The following is a 27,265-nucleotide window of genomic DNA, read 5'->3' as shown; positions in this document are numbered from 1 at the left end:
TCTTTCTTCAATTTCAGTCTGAATTTGGCAATAAGGCGTTCGTGATCTGAGCCACAGTCAACTCCCGGTCTTGTTTTTGCTAACTGTATAGCTCTTCTCCATCTTTGGCTTCAAAGAATATAATCAATCTGATTTTGGTATTGACCATCTGGTGTCGTCCATGTGTAGAGTCTTCTCTTGCGTTGTTGAAAGAGGTTGTTTGCTATGATCTGTTTGTTCTATTGGCAAAAGTCTATTCGCCTTTCTTCTGCTTCATTCCGTGCTCCAAGTCCAAATTTGCCTGTTACCCAGGTGTTTCTTGACTTCCTACTTTTGTATTCCACCCCTATAATGAAAAGGACATCTTTTTTGGATATTTGTTTTAAAAGGTCTTGTAGGTTCTTCATAGAACCGTTCGACTTCGTCTTCTTCAGCATTACTGGTTGGGGCATATGCTTGGATTACTGTAATATTGAATGTTTTGCCTTGGAAACGAACAGAGATCATTCTGTTTCTTTTGAGTTTGCATCCAAGAATGGCATTTCAGACTCTTTTGTTGACTATGATGGCTCCTTCATTTCTTCTAAGGGATTCCTGCCAACAGTAGTAGATATGATGGTCATCTGAGTTAAATTAACCCATTCCAGTCCATTTTAGTTCACTGATTCCTAGAATGTCGACATTCACTCTTGCCCTCTCCTGTTTGACAACTTCCAATTTGCCCTGATTCATGGACCTAACATTCCAGGTTCCTATGTAATATTGCTCTCTACAGCATTGGACCTTGCTTCTATCACCAGTCACATCCACAACTGGGTATTGTTTTTGCTTTGGCTCCATCCCTTCATTTTTGTGGAGTTATTTCTCCACTGATCTCCAGTAGCATACTGGGCACCTACCAACCTGGGTAGTTCCTCTTTCAGTATCTTATCATTTTTCCTTTTCATACTGTTCATGGGGTTCTCAAGGCAAGGATACTGAAGTGGCTTGCCATTCCCTTCTCCAGTGGACTACATTCTGACAGATCTCTCCAACATGACCTACCCGTCTTAGGTGGCCCCACACAGCATGGCTTGGTTTCATTGAGTTAGACAAGGATGTGGTCCGTGTGATCAGATTGACTAGTTTTCTGTGATTATGATTTCAGTGTGTCTGCCCTCTGATGCCCTGTCGTGATACCTACTTCTTATTTGGGTTTCTCTTACCTTGGCCGTGGGGTATCTCTTCAGGGCTACTCCAGCAGAACGCATCTGCTTCACCTTACCTTGGACGAAGGGTAGCTCCTCTCGGCCCTCCTGTGCCCATGAAGCCTCCGCCACTTGGACGTGGGTTTTTCCTCTTGGCCGCCACCCTGACCTCGCATGCGGGGTAGCTCCTCTCGGCCTCCAGCTGCGAGCATATGGATTACATGCTTTTACATGACCTGAATACAAACAAGGGTATACGATGGGTCATGTGTAGAATGCCATGATCTAGTATAAATTTGGTCAAACCCAGCCCATTGCTGTTAGCCTGCTTCCTAAAAAATAATCACTGAAAGCCTCTTTGATTTTCTCCCCCTGCCCCAAAGCCTTGAGACCTCATACTGAATTTTGTCAGCATTTACTAGAAGTTGCAAGACACTCCAATTCGTACACTCAGAAGTCCCTTTATGACCCTAATCCTGGGCCACTGCTAGGCAAAATTAGGAAGTAAACAGCCAGTTGTCTTTCCCTTCCAGGAACCAGGTATTAACAACAGGTATGAATCATCAAGGATAGGATTTTAGGCATGAGTAGGGAAGAAATTTTTTGAATGTTGGAACCCTGTGGGCGTTTCTCAAATCACACTATCAAGACACACCATATACTCAGCTTGGCTGAAGGGCTAGTCTTGCTTAGACAAATCTTCTGAAGACTGAGACACTCTGACAGGAAGTGAGCTTTGAAAGAACATCCCAATTCCTGGAGTTGAGCACAACTGGGAGTACTAGGCTATCTTGGTGCAGTCCAAGTAAAAATAGTTTGAGATGATGTGGCTTAAGGAAGGAAGCAAAAAAGGAACCTTGGGGAATAAGCCTGTAAATTAATTTTGTTTTCTCTTCAATTTCATATACCTAGAGAGCAAAACCATAGCAAGTTCTAAGACAGACAGCATGTGTTCCTAGCTCCTGCTCCATATCCAGGTCCACACTCAGTACACAGCTACTGATGAATTCACCTAGAAAGGAAAGCTCCTACACATTCACGCACTATCAACCTTGAGCAAAAATCTTAAGGAGCACAAGATTTGCCTTTTACATCTGACTACCTCTCCTTTCTCTCTATAGGGCTTCTATCTCCCTTTCTCAGCTACTGACTTATCATCTCTTACAGCTTCTCCATTTCCTTTCACATAAAATTGTCCTTATCTGTTTACGGAAAGGAGCTTATACACTGACTTATACTAAGGTGTGAATGACTGAAAATGGCTTACTATCCAGCCATTTGCAAGAGTGGTTACATTCTTCAAAGTAATAATTTCACTAATGATAGATTTGATATAATAGTTTTTTAAATCCAAGAAATGGAGAAATATCCACCACATTAATACTAATCAAGAGAAAACTATATATTATTTTTAAGATACTTTTTCCATTATACGTTATTACAAGATACTGAGTATAATTCCCTGTGCTATACAGTAGATACTCGTTACCTATTTTATATACAATAGTTGATGATACCTATTTTATATACAATAGTTAATGATAATCTCAAACTTCTAATTTATCCCTCCCTCCCTTTCCCCTTTGGGACCATAAATTTGCTTTCTATGTCCATGAGTTTATTTCTGTTGTTTAAATATATTCTCTTGTATCATTTTTTTAAAAGATTCCACATATAAGCAGTATCATACAATATCTATCTCTCTCTGACTTACCTCACTTAGTACGATCATCTCTAGGTCCTTTCACTCTGCTGCAAATGACCTTATTCCATCCTTCATGACTGAGGACTCAGCAGCAGCACTCCAGTGTGTGTGTGTGTACACGACATCTCCTTTACCTGTTCATCTGTGAGTGGACATAGGCTGCTTCCATGTCATACCTTAACAAATGAAAAAAAAAAAAAAAAAAGAGAGAGAGAGAAACCAAAGTATGCTGTCAAACCACAGTGGAAATAAGCTAAAAACCAATAACAAAAAGATTGCTGAAAAAGTAAAATATTTGGAGACTAAACAGTAGACTTCTAAATACACATGGGTCAAAGAAGTCTCAAGAGAAGATTTTAACATTTTAAACTAATTGAAAACACAGCTTATCAAACTTTATCATATACAGAGAAAGCAGTGCAAAAGGGGAAATTTATAGCATTTAATACATTTATTACAAAGGAAAAAAGATCTAAAATCAATAATCTAAGCTTATACTGTGTATGCATGTGTAGTCAGTAACTTCAGTCATGTCCAACTCTCTACGGCTCTATGGAACTGTGGTCCACCAGGATTCTCTGTCCATGGAATTCTCGAGGCAAGAATACTCGAGTGGGTTGCCATGCCCTCCTCCAACGGATCTTCCCGACCCAAGGGATCAAACCGATATCTCTTAAGTTTCCTGCATTGGGAAGCAGATTGTAATTAAAACAGAAATAAATTAAATTGAAAGCAGGAAAGGAACAGAGAAAATCAGCAAAACCAAAAGCCAATTATTTGAGAAGATAAATAAAATGGATACACCTCTGGCCAAGTTAGTAAAGAGAAAAAGAGAGAAAATAGAAATTACTAATATCAAAAATGAAAGCGGGTCTATCACTACACCTCCCATGAATGTTGTGAGTAATAAAGGAATATAATGAACAAACCCCTGCCTACAAATTTGACAACTTAGATGAAATGGGCCAATACCTTGAAGATGCAGGTCTTTTTATCTGAAACTCTTTTCTACCAAGACTCAAACAAAAAGAATATATAATCTGTACAGGCTTTTCTCTATTAAGGCAAGTAAGTGGATCAGTAATTAAGAACCTTTTAAAACTGAAAGCATTAGGCCCAGATTGTTTCACTGATGACTTTTAAAAAACATTTAAGGAAGAAATTGTATCGATTCCCTTAGCATCTTTCCCAGAAAAGAGAGGCAGAGGGAACACTTCCTAACTCATTCCATGAGGACAGCACTATCTCAATACCAAAACCAGACAAAGACTTCACAGGAAAAGAAAACAAAACTAGTATCTCTAATGAACACAGAAGCAAAATTCTTTAAAGAATTATTAGTAAGTTGAAGCCAATACTATATGAAAAGAAATTTGCACCATTCTTTTTTAATGGTATAAATAATACCAAGCGGAATTTATTTTGGGTGTACAAGGCTAGTTCAAAACTCTAGTCTTGCATACCCTCCAAAATCAGTGAATGGAAGGAACCCAGAATATCAATCTAGAGAAGAAAAATCACATGAACATACTAATAGATACAGCAAAGGTACTTTACAAAATCCAGCCCCCATTCATGATATATTTTAAACAAAATTAATAATAATTCTCCATGAATAGATAATTGTCAAGAACACCAAGAAGATTCGCCCTGCTAAAGTTTTAAAACATGTTATAAATGGACAACCACCCAAACGGATGAGATTAAAACACCATGAGAATTTCTGAAGTAAAGATAGATTTTGACCAAAATATCATGTTGCCAGCCGGGTGCTGCCTTTCCTTTCTACCATCAGAATGATCTTCAGGATCCAGACAGGCAAACATTAATTAAGAAAGAACCCTTTTCCCTTTGCTGTTGGCAAAGGAAGTGGTGATCCCAGAATTGCAAGCCTCTGCTTTCACCAGGATGACGAGGTCTGAGGTAACGGTCAGGCTACTGCAGCTCAAAGTGAACAGAATCAATTCCGTATTTAACCCCGTGTCTCCTTTGACATTTCTCTGGAAAAATTTGTCTTCAAAGCACAAGGATTTAGAAAATGAGAAGTATTTTCCAGTGACAAAGAAAAAGAAGAAGAAACCAAGAGCTATAAACAAGGGGAACAAAAAAGCCAATTCTTTGAGAAGATAAATAAAATGGATACACCTCAGTATCCTTTCTGTTCCTAAGTGGCCTTTCACTCCTGGGTGTCAGGGTAGCAAATCCACTCCACAAGCAAGATCAATTATCCCCTCTTACAGTGAAAGGGTGAAAGTCACACTCTAGCTAAAGCATGTCACTCACAATATGATTCAAAACTCTTGCTTAGAAAAGTGGAAAATTAAGCATTCAAATGCATTTACAATCCAGAATATCAGAGTTAGATGAACCCATAAAAATAAAAAATGTCATGTTCCATTTAATAAATTAATACACTCTGGGGCAGAAAGGTTAACAATCTGGCCCTTGGGTACATTGCAAGGTGGAGCAATACAGGACAATAGCTTCCAATAGATCAGGGCTTGATTCCCAAACACCAAGAAGTCTTTACACCCGTCTGAGCACTTGTTTCCTCATCTGTGAAACAGGCATAATAGGAATCACTTCACAGGACTGCTATTTAAATTAAGACTGAAACCTGAAGAGCACTGGTACAGTTTTGCCACATAAGAATCCTCAGTAATCATTTTCCCTCTTTCCTTTGGATCTCAGGGTCAGAGCTAGAGCTCAGTGCTGGGCTCTGGAGTCACAATTCACTCCTGTTTCCTCTGGTCCCAGTGACAGCAACAGGCAGAGTATTTGCAGGTATCAGGTTCAGGCTGGGGATGAAGGGACCCCTAGGTGTGTTACCATGTCTCTGTAGCTCTGCTCTCCAGCAAATGAGATACAGAATGGGGCTTAGTTTCTGCCTCTACGCTGATAAGCTGTACATGAAAACCTAGATCCACCTGCAATTCAGTTTTTCCATCAGAGAAATAAGGTGTTGGTCTTTTAGTTGATCAGTCATGTCTGACTCTTTGTTACATCATGGACCATGGACTGTAGCCTATCAGGCTTCTCTGTCCATGGAGTTCTTCAGGCAAGAAAACTAGAGTGGGTTTCCATTGCCTTCTCCAGGGGATCTTCCCTACCCAGGGGTCGAACCTGAGTCTCCCACATTGCAGGCAGATTCTTTACCTCTGAGCCATCAGTAAAGGTCATTAAAAGTTGATATTATCTTTTGATATTGATATTTTGGAATAACTGGGGATACCTATTCCCATATTTCCAACATGTAAAAATGATCAGGTCAGCCTAGGTCATCATACATACTAAGAAAAAGCCAGTAGATCAAGAAAAGAAGGTCGCATGGTCTTAGGAGATGAGAATGTGGGCAGAGGAAGACAAAATGTAAGGAAAGAGTTAGTTGCTCAACTGTATCCAGCTCTTTGTGACCCTATGGGCTGTAGCCTGCCAGGTTCCTCTGTCCATGGAATTCTCCAGGCAAGAATACTGGAGTGGGTTGCCATTTCCTCCTTCAAGGGATATTCCAGACCCAGGGATTGAACCCAGGTCTTCTGCATTGCAAGCAGATTCTTTACCATCTGAGCCACCAAGGAAGCAAAGGAAGACAAAAGCAATAGCAATTTAAAAAACAGCGCTAGGGGATTCTCCCTACAGTCCAATGGCTCCCCAAATTGGTATTTTCAGCCCTGACCTCTGCCCAGAACTCTAGATGAAGATTTGAGTGGTTTCACAGGCATCTCAGATGAACTTTCTTAGAAGAGAGTTCTTGACTCTACCTTCCTACACCCAGACCGGCTCCTCTTTCAAGCACCTCATCTCAGAAAAGGGCAACACAATCCACTTGGTTACTTAAACCAAAAATCTAGGGATGTTCCCAGATCTCTTTCTTTCATCTTCCTCAGGGCCCTCGATGCTACATTCACAATGCACCCTAATCCACTCTCTTCTCCACGTCTCTACTTTGACAACTCCATCACCATCAAATCTGGGCCCCGCAAATTTCTGTTTTACCATTGTGGTATCCACCCTGATCCAAGACTTGTTCCTTCTTCACAAACCCACCAGTGACCTTTTAAAAATATGTGTGTACATGTGTTAGCCATTCAGTCACATCCAACTCTTTTGCAACCCTATGGACTGTAGCCCATCAGGCTCCTCTGTCCATGGAATTTCCCATGCATGAATTCTGGAGCGGGTTGCATGCCCTCCTCCAGGGTATCTTCCCTACTCAGGGATTGAATTTGCATTGTGGGCAAATTCTTTACCATCTGAGTCAATATAGACCAGATCAAATTATCCCTAAGCTTAAAGCTTTCCAATGATTTCCCTCTGCACTTGGGAAAAAATTCCAAATTCCTTTTTTTGAATCAGAAAAGCCTCAGTGATCCCCTCTACCCTCCACTCTCTTTCCAACTCATCCCACACCTCTCTGCTCATTCACTGGGCTCAGGATAATTTAGCCTTGTCTCTGTTCCTCAAATATTCCAAGGTTAGTCCTTTGCTTGGGCCTTTGCATCAGCCTGCAATGTGTCCCCTTATATCTTCACAGGGTGGGGGGCTCTGGTATTCCGAGTGATGTCACCAGCTCAGACGACCCATGCCAGAAGACCACCCATTCACTCACTATTATGGCGACTTATTGTAATTCTCTGTGTAGCTCATGTTACTTGTTGATAGATTTCTTGTTTATTTCTTTGGTTATTGCCTGTTCTGCTCTGTGAGAAGAGAATCTTTGTAAGACAGCAGGGATCTTTCAATCCACCCTGTTTCCTGTTCTGGCATGTGGAAGTCATGCAACAAATACTTGTTGTTTGAATCAAAAAAGGATGAATTCCAGACCACCAAAAGTGAACTAAAGAGCCTTATCTTCGAGGAGCATTCATTTCAACTGAATCACAAGACTGTCCCACAAAAATCTGCTGGTGTTAAGAAGAGCACCAACCAGGTCAAAGGGAGTGAGGAGAGACTGGGCAAGCCCAGCGCAAAACCCTGAATCCTTTTCTAAAGGATCCCAATTGTCTGAACCTCCAAAGGCCTCAAGATCCCCTGGAGAAGGAAAGGGCAACCCACTCCAGTATTCTTACCTGAAGAATCCCATGAACAGAGGAGCCTGGTGGGCTACAGTCCATGGGGTCTCAAAGAGTCGGACACGACTGAGCGACTAAACAGCAACAGCGACTCGTGAATTACCACAAAGGCCAGAGCAGAAAACTAGCCCTGTTCTCCTCCTCTTCCCCACATTCTAATTTAGCTGCGTCTTCTTGGGTTCATGCCAGGATGGCAGACGATGGGTGCTGTTAGCATATGATTTGGGGAGACATGAAAAGCAAGCAGACAGCGTGGCAGATGGAAGCACATTCACCTTGCAAGGGGAACAGATTTGGACCTTCCTTCTGCAATTTCCCCTGCTGTGGTATGATGAGCACATGCTCTGAGAAAGATGGCGGAGTTAGCAGTTTCTCTAAGACTTTTCCCCGGATTTCCCCCTCACCTTCCACCTCATAGGCAAGGAAAACTTAAGGTGTTAACAACACCCAGGCTTTAAAATCTACCCACTTAAGTCATTCCGGGCACATGATACAGGAACCATTATGCCTGTTTTCGTTCCCTTTTCTCTTCATCACTTTTTTACCCTCTTTTCCTTAGGTCAAACTCTGGGCCGTCCTCCCTCTATATCGTCCTTATCTTCCTGCTTCTTTTTCTACCCCATCCTTCTGTGTGATCCTCTCTCTTCCCAATATTCCCACTTATGACTTTGCTCTTATTATGTGGGGAAAAGATACAACTATTTTCGACAACATTCTAGATTATTTCGTTTTAAAAAGGAATTTGGAAAAAGCCCAGATTTTGTTTTATGAAACACCTTTCCCATTAGACACACATTTACATGATCACCCGGAAATTGGCTTTTTAACTAGCTGTCACTCTAAAAGTTAAAAATCAAGGCCTGTTGTAATTCTAGCATGGTGAGCTTGCTATTTTCCCCCTGGTGAAACAATTTCCAGCAACGTTGTTATTAAGGACTGAAAAGATTTACCCAAAGTGAAGGTCGCATAAAACTGTCAAACGACCTCCATGGATAGACATGACAACAAAGTGCCTAGCAGTGGAAAAGCAGTTCCAGGAGGTTTCCTCATTGCTACCTTATGATCCTCAGAGAGAAGAGCGGGAGCAGGGGAGAACGGAGGGAGGAGGGAGGGGAAGAAAGAGAAAGACTGGAGAAAAGAAAAAGATGAGGGTGGAGACCAGGCTGGGGCTAGAGCTGCGTGGTGGGTGTGGACGGGTCTGGGGTACAGGCAGGAGCGAAGGGCGTCCTCTGGTGGCAGCAGCTCCACCCTTCCTGTGCGGTCCCAAACCTTCGGCTCTTTCTAACCTTGCATACAACCTCAGCAAACCAGAGTCATGAGTTAATCACTGCCTTCTCCACATTCCAGAAGGACGGCTAGGAGCCGGGGTTATAACTCCACTTCACCCCCAGGAGCTCATCGACTATTTCTTACAGCTTTTTATTCTATTCTCCCTAAGAGAAAGTGCTGGGTGGGGCGGGAGTGGGAGTGGAATTAATGTTATACACGTTACTACATTCCAGCAAGGATGGAGAGTCCTTAGAGAGTGATGTCTGGGCAACTACAGCTGACCACACCTTTGATTCAGCTTTGCAGGGAGTTACTGCGGGATACTTCAGAAAATCCATCATAGGAACATGAAAAAATCATGCTGTTAACCTGATTCTCAGTTCTCGATTCTGGAAAACTAGGGCTAATACTACCTACCACCCAGAGCTGTTCTGAAGGTTAAATGAGAGGCAGCGAGTGACATAGAGTAGGTGCTCAGTAATTATTGGTTCCCACTCCCATCTCACACTACCTCATCCATGTCTCTTAAAAAAGATGAGATGGTAAGTTCATTTCTTCCCACTGCTTGGCCTGCAATCAATATAAACTGCCCCTACATGGTTCCCTCCCGGCGCCTCAGTAACTGTGTATTTTACTAGATTCCTGAGAGTTCGGTGCAGCTGCTTTGGTGTAGGAGTATTTTGACAACAGCCTCTAACACCATCGTTGTTTTTCACCTTCAGAATCATCTCCCCGCTTTGTCCCTGAGGCTCCCATGGATGCTGTCCTTCTTCCATTCCCGGATGGATCTCAGTTTTGCACATTACACAGGAAAAAGATGAATGCCCCGGGAACAACAACGATTTTACATTTGGACACTGTAGAATTCTGGGGAGGGAGGAACCTCCCTTTGCACTTCTATGTAAAGCAGTCTCATGACTAAAGCAGATGGATACCTGTGTTGAAACCTTCCACCTGAAATGTCTAATGCTGACCTTTGCCCCAGGCTTCTTCCCTTTCCTTGGGGTGTCATCTGGGGCTGGTCCAAGGAAGGTACTCTGGAATTAAGCTCCACAAATTCCACCTTATCTTCCAACTTAATTTTTAACTCCAAACAGATAAACATGGCTCTTGTGTTTTTATTCTAGAGTTCCACCAAGAGATAAAGAGTTCCAAGAAAAAGGTACTTTATGGGGTCTGAAGCAGGGATAGGCACTAAGTCGTATCCGACTCTTTGTCACCCCATGGACTGTAGCCCGCCAGGCTTCTCTGTCCATGGACTTTCCCAGGCAAGAATACTGGAGTAGGTTGCCATTTCCTTCTCCTGGGATAATATGAGAAATGAAGTTTCTAAAGTCTGAAAATGGAGACATTCTTGTAAGAGATTTTCTTTCACTTGATTTTCTTTCTCTTCTTGAATGTTATACAGGAAACTTTACCATTTGAAAATTAATTCAGTGTCTAACTTTCTAAATGTATCTCAAGATGCATTTCTGATTTTTTACTTTACCATCATGGTAGGATTATGCCAGCAAAATACTGGAATATTAATATATTAAAACATCGAAACACCAGAAGGTGGGATTGCAGTCTGTACTCTTTAAGGACAAAGATCCACTCTATCTAATGGTTGAGGAGTCTTGTATTGCTCCGATGACAAAGAGTCAGACCCTTCCCTCTGCTCTCAGACTCTTTCTCTCTGAAGCCTCCCTTTGGGATAGACCAGCAAGCTGCTGAAAGCAATCTTATTCATGGATTCAAATTCTAGTAAATAACTAGATTTCTTTCCTTTGGAGGTGCCTTTCTCATCTAACGCAACATGCAATCTAAAACTGTGACACTAGGGGGCGCGATTGCCCTCCCGATGTCTGATCAGACCCCAGGCAGGAAGCTATGCTCTCATTCACAGCTGAGGGTTCACAGTGGGTAGAATGCACCGAGTCACAGATGACTTTAAAAAAGTAGCCAGCAATTACCGCTCGTGATTTTTTTTTTTTTTTTACAGAAAAATATCTAGTTCAGTGGCTTTTAAAATTAAGAACATAGCTAGGGAAATTAAACCTTCATTTACTGAACATTGTCCAATATATGACAATTATTAGTATTCACTTTCTATTATACCCGATTTTCAGGGAAAAAAAAAAAAAGGATGTCATGGGGCAATAAGCCAAAGACAAAAGGAGAAAGAGAGAAGTTAGGAGAGAAGAAGAGCTTTCCAGATGGCGCTACTGGTAAAGAACCTGCCTGCCAAAGCAGGGGACATAAGAGACAGGGATTTGACTACTGGGTCAGAAATATCCCCTGGAGGAGGGCGTGGCAACCCACTCCAGTACTCTTGCCTGGAGAATCCCATGGACAGAGGAGCCTGGCGGGCTACAGTCCATGGGGCCACAAAGAGTCAGACACGTCTGAGCAACTCAGCACATGAGCACCTGAGAGAAGAAACGGGAGAGACATGGATCAGGGAGGAAGAGTCATAACAGTACAAGAGTCAGAACCCAAGGGGGCAGGGGCAGTGAGAGTGTCAGAGAAAGGAAAAGGGAGGAAAGTTCAGAATGATTGCTCTTGTTTCTCAATCCATTTTGACAATGTGAAAACTGTGGACTTTTTCCCATAAAATAGACATATTCTTGTATATGCAAAGGATCCATGAACCATGGGTTCAGAACTCCTGGTTTAATGGAGTTCCCTGGTGGCCTCGTGATTAGGATTCTGGGTTTTCACTGCCATATCCAGGGTCCAATCCCTGCTAAGGGAATTAAGATCCCACAAGCTGAATGGTGCAGAAAGAAAAAGAGCTCCTGGTTTAAACAAGACTGTTGTTGCTTAGTTGCTCAGTTGTGTCCGACTCTTTTGTGACATGTATCCCACCAGTTTTCTCTATCCATGGGATTTTCCAGACAAAAATACGGGTATGGGTTGCCATTTCCTTCTGAGGATCTTCCCAACCCAGGGATCAAACCTGAGTCTCCTGCTTGGCAGGTGGATTATTTACTTTAACACTGAGCCACCAGAGAAGCCTTAAATAGAACTACAGAGGAGCAAAACCAAAGAGAAATATGCCACAGGGCAGATACATGGAGAAATGGGCAAAAAGAGTTGCAAGGAAAGAAAGGAAGATTGGGCATTCCCCTCCCCAACCCAGATTCTCTCTCATCCAAACTTATGCCCCACGTTCAAAGAGAGCACTGTGGTCTTGAAACTTGATGATAGGAGCCATTCTAGAAATGATATCAGATGGGAGCCAACGCCCTGAGCAGTGTTACCTTAGCAAATCACTTGTCTCTCAAGACCTAGTGAAGGGACTCCCACAGATGAAAACGGACATTTTTAAATCGATACTAGCTTAGCCCAGAAGATGTCCAGGGGCCAGTAGGAGTCCTGGGTGCCAAGGATGGAGAATTGGAGCCAAGGCTGCAGGAAGAGGAGCTAAGGTTTCTCTCCTTTCCAGTCATTGTAGGCTAAAGAACCGGCGGCCAGGATGAAGTGAACCTTCCTCTTCTGGGGAGGGAAGAACCTTCCCTTATGCCTCTGTACAGAGCCATCTCATGATTAAAGAAGGTTGTTTATGTTGAAATCATCAATCTGAAATGTTTTGTGGCAGGTCCAGGAAGGCACTTTGGAGTTGAGCTCCACAAATTCCACCCTGTTTCCCAACTTAAATTTTATCTCCAAATATGTTTGGCTCTAGGGGCTTTATTTGAGAGTTCTACCAAGAGACAAAGAAAAAGGTACTGTAGGATTTTGAAACAACGACAATATGAGAAATGAAGTTTATGGATTAGGCCAGCCCTTTTACAGGAATAGGGATACTGACATGATATTATTTAACCTCATGCTGTTTTCTTAGGGGTTATGTTTCTGAAGCATATGGGAGTTGGAGTGGGGGGTGGCAGGAATTGCTCGAAAGAACAGAGGCTTTGCTTTGGATGACTTGGAGCAGACAATGTCCCTCTTCAAGGGGTCAAGGTGGGCTGGGCGAGGGGTAATGGATGGAGGAAGAAAGAGAATAGATCAAGTGTGAAAATTATTTGCGAAAGAGCCTCATAAGCTTCCTTCCATCTAATCTAACTGTTTTCAATGAGAAGGGTGAACTAAAGTGTTGCTTTGATGATCTTTCCACATTTTTTTCCATGGAGGTGAACATTGGGGAAGACGTGGGGCCTCTGTTCCTTTGCAACCAAGGGAGAAGGCCCTTGGTCAAACATGAATAATGAGCTCCTCCCCTCTAGTCACTCAACAAGCGATGCTTATTAGGAAACGTGACTCAGAACTGCCCTGTCCCTCCCTGGAGCTGCGCTGCACCCACCAGGCTCGCTAGCAGGTGTCCACACTTCCCACGTTCCAAGCTACTGCAGAGCCAAGGATTCGGGGACAAAGGGGAAAGGGAAAAAATCTCAGGAAGTATTAAAAACAACTCATCATCACCTGCTTATTTGTGCTTCTGTGATACAGAGGATGTGCTTGCTGCCTAATGGGTTTGAAAATCTATGATGTGTAGGAATGTTTTTCTAAGTGTGGTCCTCAGGCCACAGGCATCAGAATCATGTGTGCTTTCAGATTCAGATTCCTGGGCCTCACCTCGGACCTACTGGGTCTACATTTCTGAGGGGCTACAAAATTGATGCTTTCAATTTGTGGTGTCAGAGAAGACTCTTGAGTCCCTTGGGCTGCAAGGAGATCAAACCAGTCAATCCAAAAGGAAATCAACCCTGAATATTCATTGGAAGGACTGATGCTGAAGCTGAAACTCTAATATTTTGGCTACCTGATGCAAAGAACTAACTCATTGAAAAAGACCCTGATGCTGGGAAAGATTGAAAGTGGGAGGAGAAGGGGAGGACAGAGGATAAGATGGTTGGATGGCATCACCAACTCAATGGACGTGAGTTTGAGTAAACTCTGGGAGTTGGTGATGTACAGGAAGGACTGGCATGCTGTAATCCATGGGGTCACAGAGAGTTGGACATGACTGAGCGACTGAAGTGACTGAAGTTTAGTGTCTGCAAATAAAAGGAAGCGCACTAAAGCAAGGTATATGTGCTTTCTTGACTAATTTTCTGTTTACTTATTCATTTTTGTTTTTAAGGATGTGTATTTATTTGGTTCCATCGAGTCTTAGCTGTGGTGTGTGGGCTTGGTTGCCCTGCAGCACGTGGGATCTTAGTTCCCTGACCAAGGATTAAACCCATGTCCCAAGCACTGCAAAGCGATTCCTAACCACTGGACCACCAGGTAAGTCCCTATCTATCTGTTTTAATAGAAATATGCTAATCTGTGGGCTCATCAGTTTCCTTTCTAATCCTTTCACTTTTCACTTTTAAGTCTATGTTCCGTTCCGTTCAGTCTCTCAGTCGTGTCCGACTCTTTGCGAACCCGTGGACTGTAGCCTACCAGGCTTCTCCATCCATGGGATTCTCCAGGCAAGAATACTGGAGTGGGTTACCATTTCCTTCTCCAGGAGATCTTCCCGACCCAGGGATCGAACCCGGGTCTCCCGCATTGGAGGCAGACGCTTTTACCTCTGAGCCACCAGGGAAGCCCAAGTCTATGTTAGGTGTTATATAAATGCTCTAGCTGCCCAATACACTTCAGTGCTTTAAACAGTATTTTGTCTGACGTCAATGTTGCCACACTGGTTTTTTTCTTCATCATATCATCACATTTTTCAAGTGTATCTCTTCCTTGTTACCAGTGTATTTCTTTCAAGCCTGTTTGTGCTATACTACTGTTTTTAAACAATATATAGTTTCCTCCTACTAAAGTATAAATTCAACGAAGAGTTTTTTCCCCCAGTGGTCTTATTCCCAGAGCCTAGATCACTGTCTGGCACATAGCAGGTGCTCAATAAATACACACATACATTTACAATATGTACTTATACTTGGCTTTATGAGAAAAGTTATAGTTAAAAGTATTCAGCACTTCCATCTTCTTGAACAAGACTATTCTCCTAGCACACTTGAGCTACCTAATTTTCCAGAGACTCAGAATAACCTTTACAAAAATAGTTGGTCTTGTTATTATCATTGCTAAGTGACTTTACCAAAAACTACACCCTCATCCTATCTTGGGGTTCTCTTTTCTTTCTGCTAAAAGATGCTCTTTAGAAATTCTTATAGATAGGGTATGCTAGAGATAAATTATTTTAATCCTTGCCCCAAAATGTCTTTCTCTTGTCCTCAATCTTCAGTGGTGCTTTAGATGGATGAAGTTATCATCACTCAGTATTTTAAAGATATTAGTTCATTATCTTCTAGCTTCTATTTTTGCTGTTGTGAAGCCTGCACAGTTGATAATCTTTTGGAGATTTCTTCTTTCTGGTAGCCTTTAAATGTCCCTAGCATTCTAGTTGCTCTATCCTTATAGTTGCAAAGAATGTTTCTCATTGTGATTGGTTTTTACTTGTGCTGCTTAGTATGCAAAGCTTACTTTTAATGTAAAGTTTCAAGTTTTCAGTTCTGACAAATTCAGGATGTAGTTCTTTAGTTATCGTTTCTTAGTCATTCTTACAGCCCCTTGTTCTAGAACTCCCATTCTATGTATACTGAAGCTTCTCAACCTATTTTTAATATCTCTTAATGGCATAATTAGAAAATTTGGAGTATTTTATGTCTCTATTATGCATTCTGGGTGATCTAGAGTTAGAACAATTTTCCACTTTACTAGTTCTCTCTTTGATCATGTCTACTTTAGAATTCATTCCATCTATTGACTTAATTCCTATAACTACATTTCTAGGCAAATTTAATTTTATGGTTGTCTATTCTTATTTCATTTCTGATAATTTATCATAAGTTCTTATTCTTTTAAAGTGCTTTTTTATTATTTATCTATTGAAAAATCCTAAACATACAGATTTTTAAAATAAGTCTTTAGAAAATTATTACTTCCTATTTACTACTTTTATTACATTTGGGAGTGAATGCATCTCCTCACTTGATTTTATTGAATGACTTTTTAGGTTTAACTTTTTTTTCTTTAATTGTTCTTTGGAATTTCTGTTTACAGATCTTGAGCAAGAGAGTTTCTCTCTCTCTCGTTCTCTCTTCCTCACTCCCTCTATTTATCCACCATGTTTCATTCATTTTTGTCTTTACCAGCACCCATGAGGCCTTGGCCTTCCCTGCTGGCTTAGACGGTAGACCCAGGTTTGATTCCTGGGTTGGGAAGATCCCCTGGAGAAGGAAATGGCAATCCACTCCAGTTCTCTTACCTGGAAAATCCCATGGATGGAGGAGTCTGGTAGGCTACAGTCCATGGGGTTGCAGAGTTGGACATGACTGAGCGATTTCACTTTACTTTACTTTACGGGGCCCTTGTTAAAAACCAGGTCAAATATTGATGACTGCACACTCCAGACATTATTAGCTACCATAGACTCAGCTACTAAGTCAATAAAATTTGCCCCTTTCACATCTCTAGATAAATATTTTAAGTATTTTTATGCTAAATGCAGCTTCAGGAAAGATCTGGTTGCACCTTTTATGTAAATTTTCTTTTAGGAACAGGAGAGTCACATTTCTAACTCCTACTTTTAACTGATAAACTAGTTCTAGTCCTCTGACTCCCATGTAACACTTTTACTTCTGTATACCCATAGAAATTGAATGCTTAGCCACCCCAGCAACTTCAGACCTGGATTGTAGTAGCCCATGTTTTTATCTCCAGTCATCATTTTGCATTTCTATTCTACAAATTAGCTTATTTTGTCTTTTAGGCTGACTCTGTTTAAAAATTCCCTTATTACACTTTAGCTCTAACTGGCACATGATTATACAGTCAAAGGTATGATCTTTCCAGTACTCATGTACAGCTGTGAGAGTTGGAACATACAGAAGCCTGAGTGCCGAAGAACTGATGCATTAGTTCATTGTGGTGTTGAAGAAGACTCTTGAGAGTCCCCTGGACTGCAAGGACATCAAACCAGTCAATCCTAAAGGAAATCAACCCTGAGTATTCAATGGAAGGACTGATGCTGAAGCTGAAGCTCCAATACTTTGGACACTTGATGTGAAGAACTGACTCACTAGAAAAGGCCCTGATTCTGGAAGAGAAAGGGAGAAGCAGGTGGCAGAGGATGAGACGGTTAGATAGCATCACTGACTTCATGGACATGAAGTTGAGCAAACTTTATGAGATAGTGGAGGATGGGAGCCTGGTGGGCTGCAGTCCATGGGGTTGCAAAGAGTCAGACATGACTTAGCAAATGAAAAACTACTCACAGGTGACAATACCATTTACTGAATGGAAAGAATTTGGGATGGAATGTAGGAACAGGGTTTAAGAAGAAAAATTAAGAATTGTATTTTAGACATGTTAAGTTGGGAATGTCATATAAATAGATACATGTCTGGAGTTCAGAAGAAAAGTTGACTTATATAATCCAAAATATGGGACTGAATGTGTTTACCCAGAAAAGGAGGAGAGGAGAAAAAGGGAACTTGGGGGAGAAACCGCATCTGATGACTCCTTCAGTACTTTTAAACTGCATTGTATTATCTTTCATAAATTAGAAATACTGTCCATATATCACAAATGCTTGAATTAAAGGAATGCTAAAAACAAAATCAGTAATAACAGCAACAACCAAAACCTTCAATTGGGCAAGACAGTAAAGAGGAGAATTGGAGGACAGAGGGTTGTAACATGGGACATTTTGAATTACACGGTTCTGGTTAAAGCCAAATCCCCAGGGAAGACAAGTTAGTACCCGCGATGATAACAATACAGTGAGAAAACAACTCAAGCAAAACAGAAAGAGACTCATAGACATTGAAAATAAACTTACAGTTACAAAAGGGGAAAGGTGGAAAGGAGGGATAAATTGGGTTTGGGATTAACATATACACATTACTATATATAAAACAGATAATCAACTAGGACCTACTGTATAGAGAACTGTACTCAATATTCTGTAATAACCTATATGGGAAAAGAATACAAAAAAGAATGGATATCTGTATAGGCATAAATGAATCGCCTTGCTGTACACCTGACACTAACACAGTTTCATAAATCAACATTACTCCAATATAAAATAAAGTTAAATTAAAAAAATACCACCTTAACAGTTGAAAAGCCTCATTTGATATATTTCTTTGGTCTCTTTACTGGGAACTGATGGAGAATCCCCAGCAGAAAAGGCAGACAATCAGCCTCCACCACTATCCCTATATCTTGGTTATTGTCCTTTTTCTGCAACTGCCTGCTTAGCTGTGAATATCCTACTTTTACTATCTTTTCAACAACCAGTCTCCACTAACAACACTCTAATGTCAATCAACAGAATTTTGCAACGTGACTTTATTTGAACACAATATAGAAAATATTTTCCCAATTTAGATCCATCATCTACCAAAGACAGTGGGGCTTAAATTCTTTTTAATTAAACAGAAAAAAAATTATCCATGCTAAAGTGGGAAAAAAGCCTCACAGAAGAAGAAAAACACCAAGGACATATGTATCGTTATTGTGGTGGCCTAAGTCCAATTATTGTTTCTGAGACTTTGGCTCTGAATCAAATAGGCAGAGTATTTGGCTTCTTTCCCAATCAAGTGGAATCTATTCTTTACTAAAGAGACCTACATTGTATTAGATTTGTTTTCTTTAAAAAATTTTCATTTCAAAATGTTGGTTTATGGTCATCGAAAGCCCACATAAAAATAAACTTCTGATCAGGCTCATCCATGTTGATAAGTGACTACAGTTCTGGAATGTAGGTCTTCTGATTTCAAATTTTGTGCCCTACTACACTGCATAGTTTTATCTACCTTTACTTTTATTCTGCCTTGAAAACTCACTTACTCACCATATCAGATATAAAGATCTATCAGAATTAGAACGATAACAGAAGTTCAAGACAAGGATAGAAAATGGACCACAGAGAAGAATAGCAAAATAAATTTCACAAGTGAAAACCAGATACTGTATGACAGAGGTAGCATCACAAATCATTGGAGAAAGGATGGACGAGTCATAAACAGTGCTGGCTAGACATCTACATAGTTTTTAAAAGATATCACCTCCTTACTCCAGATCTAAAAATAAACTCTATAGAAAAAAAAAATCCAAATCTGAGAAGCAAATCTTTAAAACTGCTTAAAGAAAACAAAGGAGAATATTATTTACAATATTTGAGTAGAGATTTCTGAAATTTAATTTTCTTAAAATATTTCTTAAAATGGATGAAACTGGAACCTATTATACAGAATGAAGTAAGCCAGAAAGAAAAACATCAATACAGTATCAGTTCAGTTCAGTTTAGTCGCTCAGTCTTGTCCGACTCTTTGCGACCCCATGAACCACAGCACGCCAGGCCTCCCTGTCCATCACCAACTCCCGGAGTTCACTCAAACTCATGTCCATCGTGTCGGTGATGCCATCCAGCCACCTCATTCTCTGTTGTCCCCGTCTCCTCCTACCCCCAATTCTTCCAGCCGATGTCTCTCACGTCTCTCAATACAGTATACTAAAGCATATATATGGAATTTAGAAAGAGGGTAACATTAACCCTGTATACGAGACAGCAAAAGAGACACAGGTGTATTGAACAATCTTTGGGACTCTGTGGGAGAGGGTGACGGTGGGATGATTTGGGAGAATGGCATTGAAACATGTATATTATCATATGTGAAACGAATCACCAGTCCAGGCTCAACGCATGATACAGGATGCTTGGGGCTGGTGCACGGGGATGACCCAGAGGGAGGATATGGGGAGTAGGGAGGTGGGAGGGGGGTTCAAGAAGGGGAATACAGGTACACCCGGGGCGGATTCATGTCAATATATGGCAAAACCAACCAATATAATATTGTAAAGTAATTAGCCTCCAATAAAAACAAAAATAATAATAAAAAGAATAATATATATTAAAAATTTTAACTTTTGCTCGTCAAGGACACCATGAGAACAATGAAAAACCAAAGTTAGACTTTATCTGTAATGCATAAAACTGATTGAGATATTATACCAGAATATATTTACCAGTATATACTGTGTATTATACACAAGCAATTCACAGAAGAGGAAATCTAAATAATAAGCTTTTTAGCTATTATAAGTTATATATGTAAGAAAAAGGAAGTTCAGTTTCACTAGTAATCAGGGAAATACAAATTAATATAGCAATGAGGATTGTCAATAAGACTGGCAAAATTGTACATTTGATGGTGAGCATGTAGAACAGAGAACTCTCTGTACTTTCATATGAAGTTCTAAATTGCAAAGCAACTTTGAAAACAATTTGGCAACATCTAGTAATGCTGAAGATTCACAAGATCTACATAAATTATATATTCTAAAGAAACTCACACATATGCACAATATTCATAGCAGCATTATTTATAACAGAGTAAAAACAATGTGTAACCTAAATATCCATTAACAGTAAAACACATAAACAAATTTGATATATTCATACAACAGAAAGGTCAACAGCAAAGACAGCAAAGAAACACACACTATACATATTACCGTAGATAAATCTCACAAAAATAATGAATGACAAAAGTAAGCTGTAAAAATATATGCAGTTTTGACACTGCAAACTTTAAATACTTCAACTAATACAATATATTGTTTAGGTAAATACATATGAGGGTAAATACACAATAACACCAAGTTCTGGATAATGACAGTTTACAAGGGAGATTCAATCAGGGAGGAGGATCTGGCATTTTGTGTTTCATTTATTAAATGAGTGATAAATCTACTGTTGTTCAATGTGCTATTCTTTATAATATACATATATATGAATATGACATATTGGGTTGGCCGAAAAATTCATTCAGATTTTTCAGTTCACTTCAGTAGCTCAGTCAGGTCCGACTCTTTGAGACCTCATGGACTACAGCACGCCAGGCCTCCCTGTCCATCACCAACTCCCAGAATTTACTCACACTCATATCCATTGAGCTGGTGATGCCATCCAACCATCTCATCCTTTTTGTCCCCTTCTCCTCCCGCCTTCAATATTTCCCTGCATCAGGGTCTTTTCAAATGAGTCAGTTCTTTGCATCAGGTAACCAAAATATTAGAGTTTCAGCTTCAGCATCAGTCCTTCCAGTGAATATTCAGGACTGATTTCCTTGGTGTCCAAGGGACTTTCAAGAGTCTTCTCCAACACCACAGTTCAAAAGCATCAACTTTTCAGTGCTTAGCTATCTTTATAGTCCAACTCTCACATCCATACATACTACTGGAAAAACCATAGCTTTAACTAGACCGACCTTTGTTGGCAAAGTAATGTCTCTGCTTTTCAATATGCTATCTAGGTTGGTAATAACTTTTCTTCCAAGGAGCAAGGGTTTCTTCATTTCATGGCTGCAGTCACCATCTGCAGTGATTTTGGAGCCCCTCAAAATAGTCTCTCATTGTTTTCATTGTTTCTCCATCTATTTGCATGGAAGTGATGGGACAAGATGCCAGGATCTTAGTTTTCTGAATGTTGAACCTCCAGCCACCTTTTTCACTCTCCTCTTTCACTTCCATCAAGAGGTTCTTTAGTTCATCTTCACTTTCTGCCATAAGAGTGGTGGCATCTGTATATATATATACATATATATATCTGTATATATATATATCTGAGGTTATTGATATTTCTCCCGGCAAACTTGATTCCAGCTTGTGCTTCTTCCAGCCCAGTTTCTCATGATGTCCTTTGCATAGAAGTTAAGTAAGCAGGGTGACAATATACAGTCTTGATGAACTCCTTTTCTTATTTGGAACCAGTCTGTTGTTGCATGTTCAGTTCTAACTGTTGCTTCCTAACCAGCATACTGGTTTCTTAAGAAGCAGGTCAGGTGATCTGGTATTCCCATATCTTTAATAATTTTCCATAGTTTATTGTGATCCACCCAGTCAAAGGCTTTGGCATAGTAAATAAAGCTGGAATAGATGTTTTTCTGGAAATCTCTTGCTTTTTCCATGATGAAACGGATGTTGGCAATTTGACCTCTGGCTCCTCTACCTTTTCTAAAACTAGCTTGAACATCTGGAAGTTATCAGTTCATGTACTGTTGAAGCCTGGCTTGGAGAATTTTGAGCATGACTTTACTAGTGTGTGAGATGAGTACAATTGTGTGGTAGTTTGAGCACTCTTTGGCATTGCCTTTCTTTGGGATTGGAATGAAAACTGACCTTTTCCAGTCCTGTGGCCACTGCTGAGTTTTCCAAATTTGCTGGCATATTGAGTGTAGCACTTTCACAACAGCATCCTTTAGAATTTGAAATAGCTCAATTGGAATTCCATCACCTCCACTAGCTTTGTTCATAATGATGCTTCCTAAGGCCCACTTGACTTCACATTCCAAGATGTTTGGCTTTAGGTTGGTGATCACACCATCGTGATTATCTGGGTCAAATTTTTCAGTAACTTTTCATGGAAAACTCAAATGCACTTTATGACCAATCCAACATGTGCATGCATGTACATGTATATGTATGTGTGTGTGTATAAATACCTGTGTGTCAGAAAGAGTTATAATTTAAAAAAAAAAATAAAGGACAAAAAGACGGTTAAGGCTCCTATAGTTTCACTGTACATTGCTACTTTTTGAGAGGCAGTAGTTTTGAAATTAAAACAGCACTGCTGCTGCTGCTGCTAAGTCACTTCAGTCATGTCCAACTCTGTGTGACCCCATAGACAGCAGCCCACCAGGCTCCCCCGTCCCTGGGATTCTCCAGGCAAGAACACTGGAGTGGCTTGCCATTTCCTTCTCCAATGGGTCAAAGTGAAAAGTGAAAGTGAAGTCGCTCAGTCATGTCCGACCCTTAGCAACCCCACGGACTGCAGCCTACCAGGCTCCTCCATCCATGGGATTTTCCAGGCAAGAGTACTGGAGTTGCTTGCCATTGCCTTCTCTGAAAGCAGCACTAGGTAGGGTAAATAGAAAACTGATTAGTAATTCACTTCTTTAGCCAGATCCGTATCTATTAATCTTCCTTTTACTTCTAAGTTTACCTTCTCCCATTGTTGGACTACCAATTTGTTTGTAACCCAGTGAAAAATAGGTATAGTAAGCTGGGATTTCAATTCCCAAGTTTTCCTTCAATCAATAGAGGAAATGACAAAATACAAACTCCACACTACTGATATTTTTCAAATAATCTCATTTTCTTTTCCAAGCACTGAGACTACCTTAAATGAATGTTGTCTTCTAAATTCAAGAATGGCTAATGGCAATGAGGAAAGTTAATTTAGATCCTAATTGACTTTACCAGTGACTGCTGTAAACTGTCGGTGATGTCAACTTTTAGATAAATAAAAGATAAAATTTAATGATTAAAGAATAAATTTTTATCCTATTATCTAAAAAATAGACAACTTTCCAAGTGAAAGATTAGTCAGGGAAAACGATGAGAAAAGGGTTTCAGTAAACCGAGAGGAAATAAAGGAGAGCATGCCAGATTAGGAAGGAGCCGACTGGTACAAACATACATTCTCAGAGTGTTACTATTCACCACAGACTATCAACATCACAAAGATTTATTATGACATCTGGATGTACTGTGCCTATTATTTAATGAACTTCATGGAAAACTCACAAATTAGGTAAGTAAAGGCTTAAAGCCAAAATTCACTCAAGAAGTTAAAATGAAAACAAAAATAATAATTACCTCAATTCTATTCCTTTGCTTTGATGACATTACAAAATAGAAAATATTACTTCTTCAGAAGTTACATTTGATTAAGCAAAGGACAACATCTTGAACTTTCATCCTAATTTTAGTGAGGGGAAAATGATCATCACTCTTATATCACTTTAATCTTATAAACTAGAAATAGCTAGAAAATAGAACAGTATTCTGTACATATATACTTTACAATAATGGATGCAATAACTGGGAAACAAATAATTAAAAACTCTGCAGAATTTACACTTAATCTTGATGTACATAAAGAACTATTAATCATAATTCACAGTATAATAATGCTTATTTATCACATGAAAAGTATCATCTTTCTTTTTTGGATTAAAGTAATAAACTGCTATTTTCTCAAAGCAAATAAAATTGAAGGTAAATAATTTTGAAATTTTCCATTCTCTCTTCTAAATATGAACTGAAAATTAACCAGGAAAAAATTTAAATTAGCTTGTTATTAAGTATAGAATAATGAAACAGAAAACATAGCTTAGACTTCCCTAAGCATTACAATAATAGGTCAACTTCCTCAGCCCTGAAAAAACTATGGAAAGATTTTGTTCAGAAATGAGTTCTTAGAAACTCCACAAAACCACCCTATAACCTCATGATTTACAATAAGAAAATAAATTATTTGTGGAAAAAAATGAAGATAAATAAATGGAAAGATATTCCATTCTTAAAGACTGGAAAAATCAATATTGTTAAAATGTCTGTATTATCCAAAGCAATCTACAGATTCTTTGCACTGCTACCAAAATTCCAACAGCATTTTTCACAGAAATGGGACAAATTCTAAAATTTACATGGAACCACAAAAGATCCAAATACCCAAGGCAATCTTGAGAAAAAAGAACAAAGCTGGAGGTATCATTCATGCTCCTTGATTTCAAATCTCCTATATTACAAAGCTATAGCTATCAAACAACATAGCAGTAGCACAGAAACAGACACATAGATCAATGGAACAGAACAGATTCCAAAAATAAACCCATGCATATATGGTCAATTAATTTCTGATAAAAGAGCCAAGAATACACAATAAGGAAAGAGCAGTCTTTTCATTGTTTTCTTTGTTTTTAAATTTATTTATTTTATTGGTTTTGCCATACATTGACATGAATTCACCCCAGGTGTACATGTTTTCCCCATCTTGAATCCCCCTCCCACCTCCCTCCCCATATCATCCCTCTTGGTCATCCCAGTGCACCAGCCCTGAACATCCTATATCATGCATCGAAACTTGACTGGCAATTCATTTCACAGAGTAGTCTTTTCAATAAATGATGTTGGAAAAATTGGACAACCATGTCTTAAAGAATGAAACAGGACTGCCATATACAAAAATTAATTCAAAATGGCTTAAAGACTTGAATACCCAGAAGAAAACAAGTAACAAGCTCCTTGACATAAGTCTTAATAATGACTAAAAAAATTTTTTTTTTTATACAAAATGTAAAGGTAACAAAAGTAAAAAATAAACAAGTGGGACTACATCAAATTAAAAAGCTTCTACACAGCAAAGGAAACCATCAACCCAATAAAAAGGCAACCAATTGAATGGGAGAAAATATTTGTGAATCATATATATGTTAAGGAGTAATTTTCAAAAGATATAAAGAACTCATATAATTTCAATTAAAAAACCCAAACAATCCAATTAAAAAAATGGGCAAAAGTTCTGAACAGAAATTTTTCCGAAGAAGACACACAGATGATCAACACATACATGAAAAAGTGCTCAGTATCTCTAATCTTCAGGGTAGCACAAATCAAAACCACAATATCACCTCACAACTGACAGAATGGCTATTACCAAAAAGATAAGCAATAACAAGCATGGGTGAGGATGTGGAAACAGTGAACCATTATGCACTGGTGGTGGGAGTAAAGAGTGGTGCAGCCACCATGGAAAAAGAGTATGGAGATTCCTCAAATAATAAAAAACAGAACCACTATATGACCCAACAACTCCACTCTGGGGTATTTATTTTAAGAACACAAACTTGAAAATATATTCACACGTCATGTTCACTGCAGCATTAGTCACAACTGCCAAGAGATGGAATCCACCTAAGTGTCCACTGATGGCTGAACGGATAAAGAAGACGTGGTATACATATACAACGGATACTATTCAGCAGTAAAGGGAAATGTCATTTTCCCATTTTGTGACAATATGGATTGACTCTGAAGGTTTGTGCTAAGGGAAATTAAGTCAGAGAAAAGCAAATACCTTATGATCTCATTTATATATAGAATCAAAAAACAAAAACAAAACCCTCACCCACTTCAAAAAACCCACCAAACTTATGAAGAGAACTGACTGGTGGTTGCCAGAGGCAAAGGTAAGGCAACGGATAAAATGGGTGAAGGTGGTCAAAAGGTACATATTTCAAGTCATTAAAGAAATAAGGCATAGGAATGTAATGTACAGCTTGGTGCCAGTAGTTAATAATACTGTACTACAGTTTTGAAAGTTGCTAAGAGTAGATTTTAAAAGTTCTCATCACAAGAAAGAAAGCTTTTTAACTATGTATGGTGATGGATGTTAAGATTTATTACAGTGATCACTTGAAATACATACAAATATCCAATCATTATGCTGCATACCTGAAACTGGTAAATTATATGCAGATTACACCTCAATAGAAAAAACAAATGTAATCTCCAGAGAGAGGGGCATAGTTCTTGGGTCATTAGCCTATTGTGTTCCCTCTTTGCCTGGCAAAGTAATAAAGCCACTCTTTCCTTCTCCTCCATAAATGAAAAAAATCTAAATTTCACATTTTAGAATACTTGAAATAATAAAACAATTTTCATCTTGGGAAAATTGGCACAACCAAACTTTCTAGTTTTATGGTATCATATTCTGAAACACCAGAATCACTTTCCAGAAAACACACAAGGTTCTATTAGTCATATTCACATCTTTAAAAAATACTTTGCCTTTTCAGTCAGTTCTAGGCCAAGCCTAGGAAAGCTCCATAAGCTTTTTATTAAGAATATGACATGCATGAAACACGGCTCTATGGTTCCAATTTATATTTATAAATATAAAGCAAAAATGTGATATACAGTCGCAAAATTATGGAAAATTATTCTTTCTGGGTTTTAGGGTCACAAGAAGGTTATGGAGAGAAGGGAAATAAATTTAGTGACCTCTTAGTGTGTGGCAGGCTCTTTTAACTATTACTTACTTTTCAAAACAACCATGTGGAAAAGAAACTCTGGAAATAAATACAAGAAATTATTGATAATATGGTGAGGGGGCAAAAATTGAGAAATGAGAACCAAGAGTATGAATAATGCTTCTCAATATATATATTTACTAGTTTTAACATTATAAACATTACAAATCACCTATTCAAAAAGTTAAAAAAATCAAAAACTTTTAAACCCTTAAGAACAAGAGACCTATGAGAAGA

At 39.4% G+C, this 27,265-nt stretch overlaps 1 pseudogene; it reads right to left on the bottom strand.

Annotated features, from left to right (window-relative positions):
• LOC129552829 (frizzled-3-like) overlaps window positions 1-27,265 on the bottom strand; it is a 92,480-nt pseudogene that overhangs the window by 40,540 nt on the left and 24,675 nt on the right.

This window comes from Moschus berezovskii, chromosome 3 (assembly GCF_049115385.1).
Source record: "Moschus berezovskii isolate FMDL1 chromosome 3, NW_MosBer_1.0, whole genome shotgun sequence".
Lineage (NCBI taxonomy): Eukaryota > Metazoa > Chordata > Mammalia > Artiodactyla > Moschidae > Moschus > Moschus berezovskii.
The sequence above is the reverse complement of the archived record's forward strand: the minus strand, read 5'-3'. Positions and strand labels throughout refer to the sequence as shown.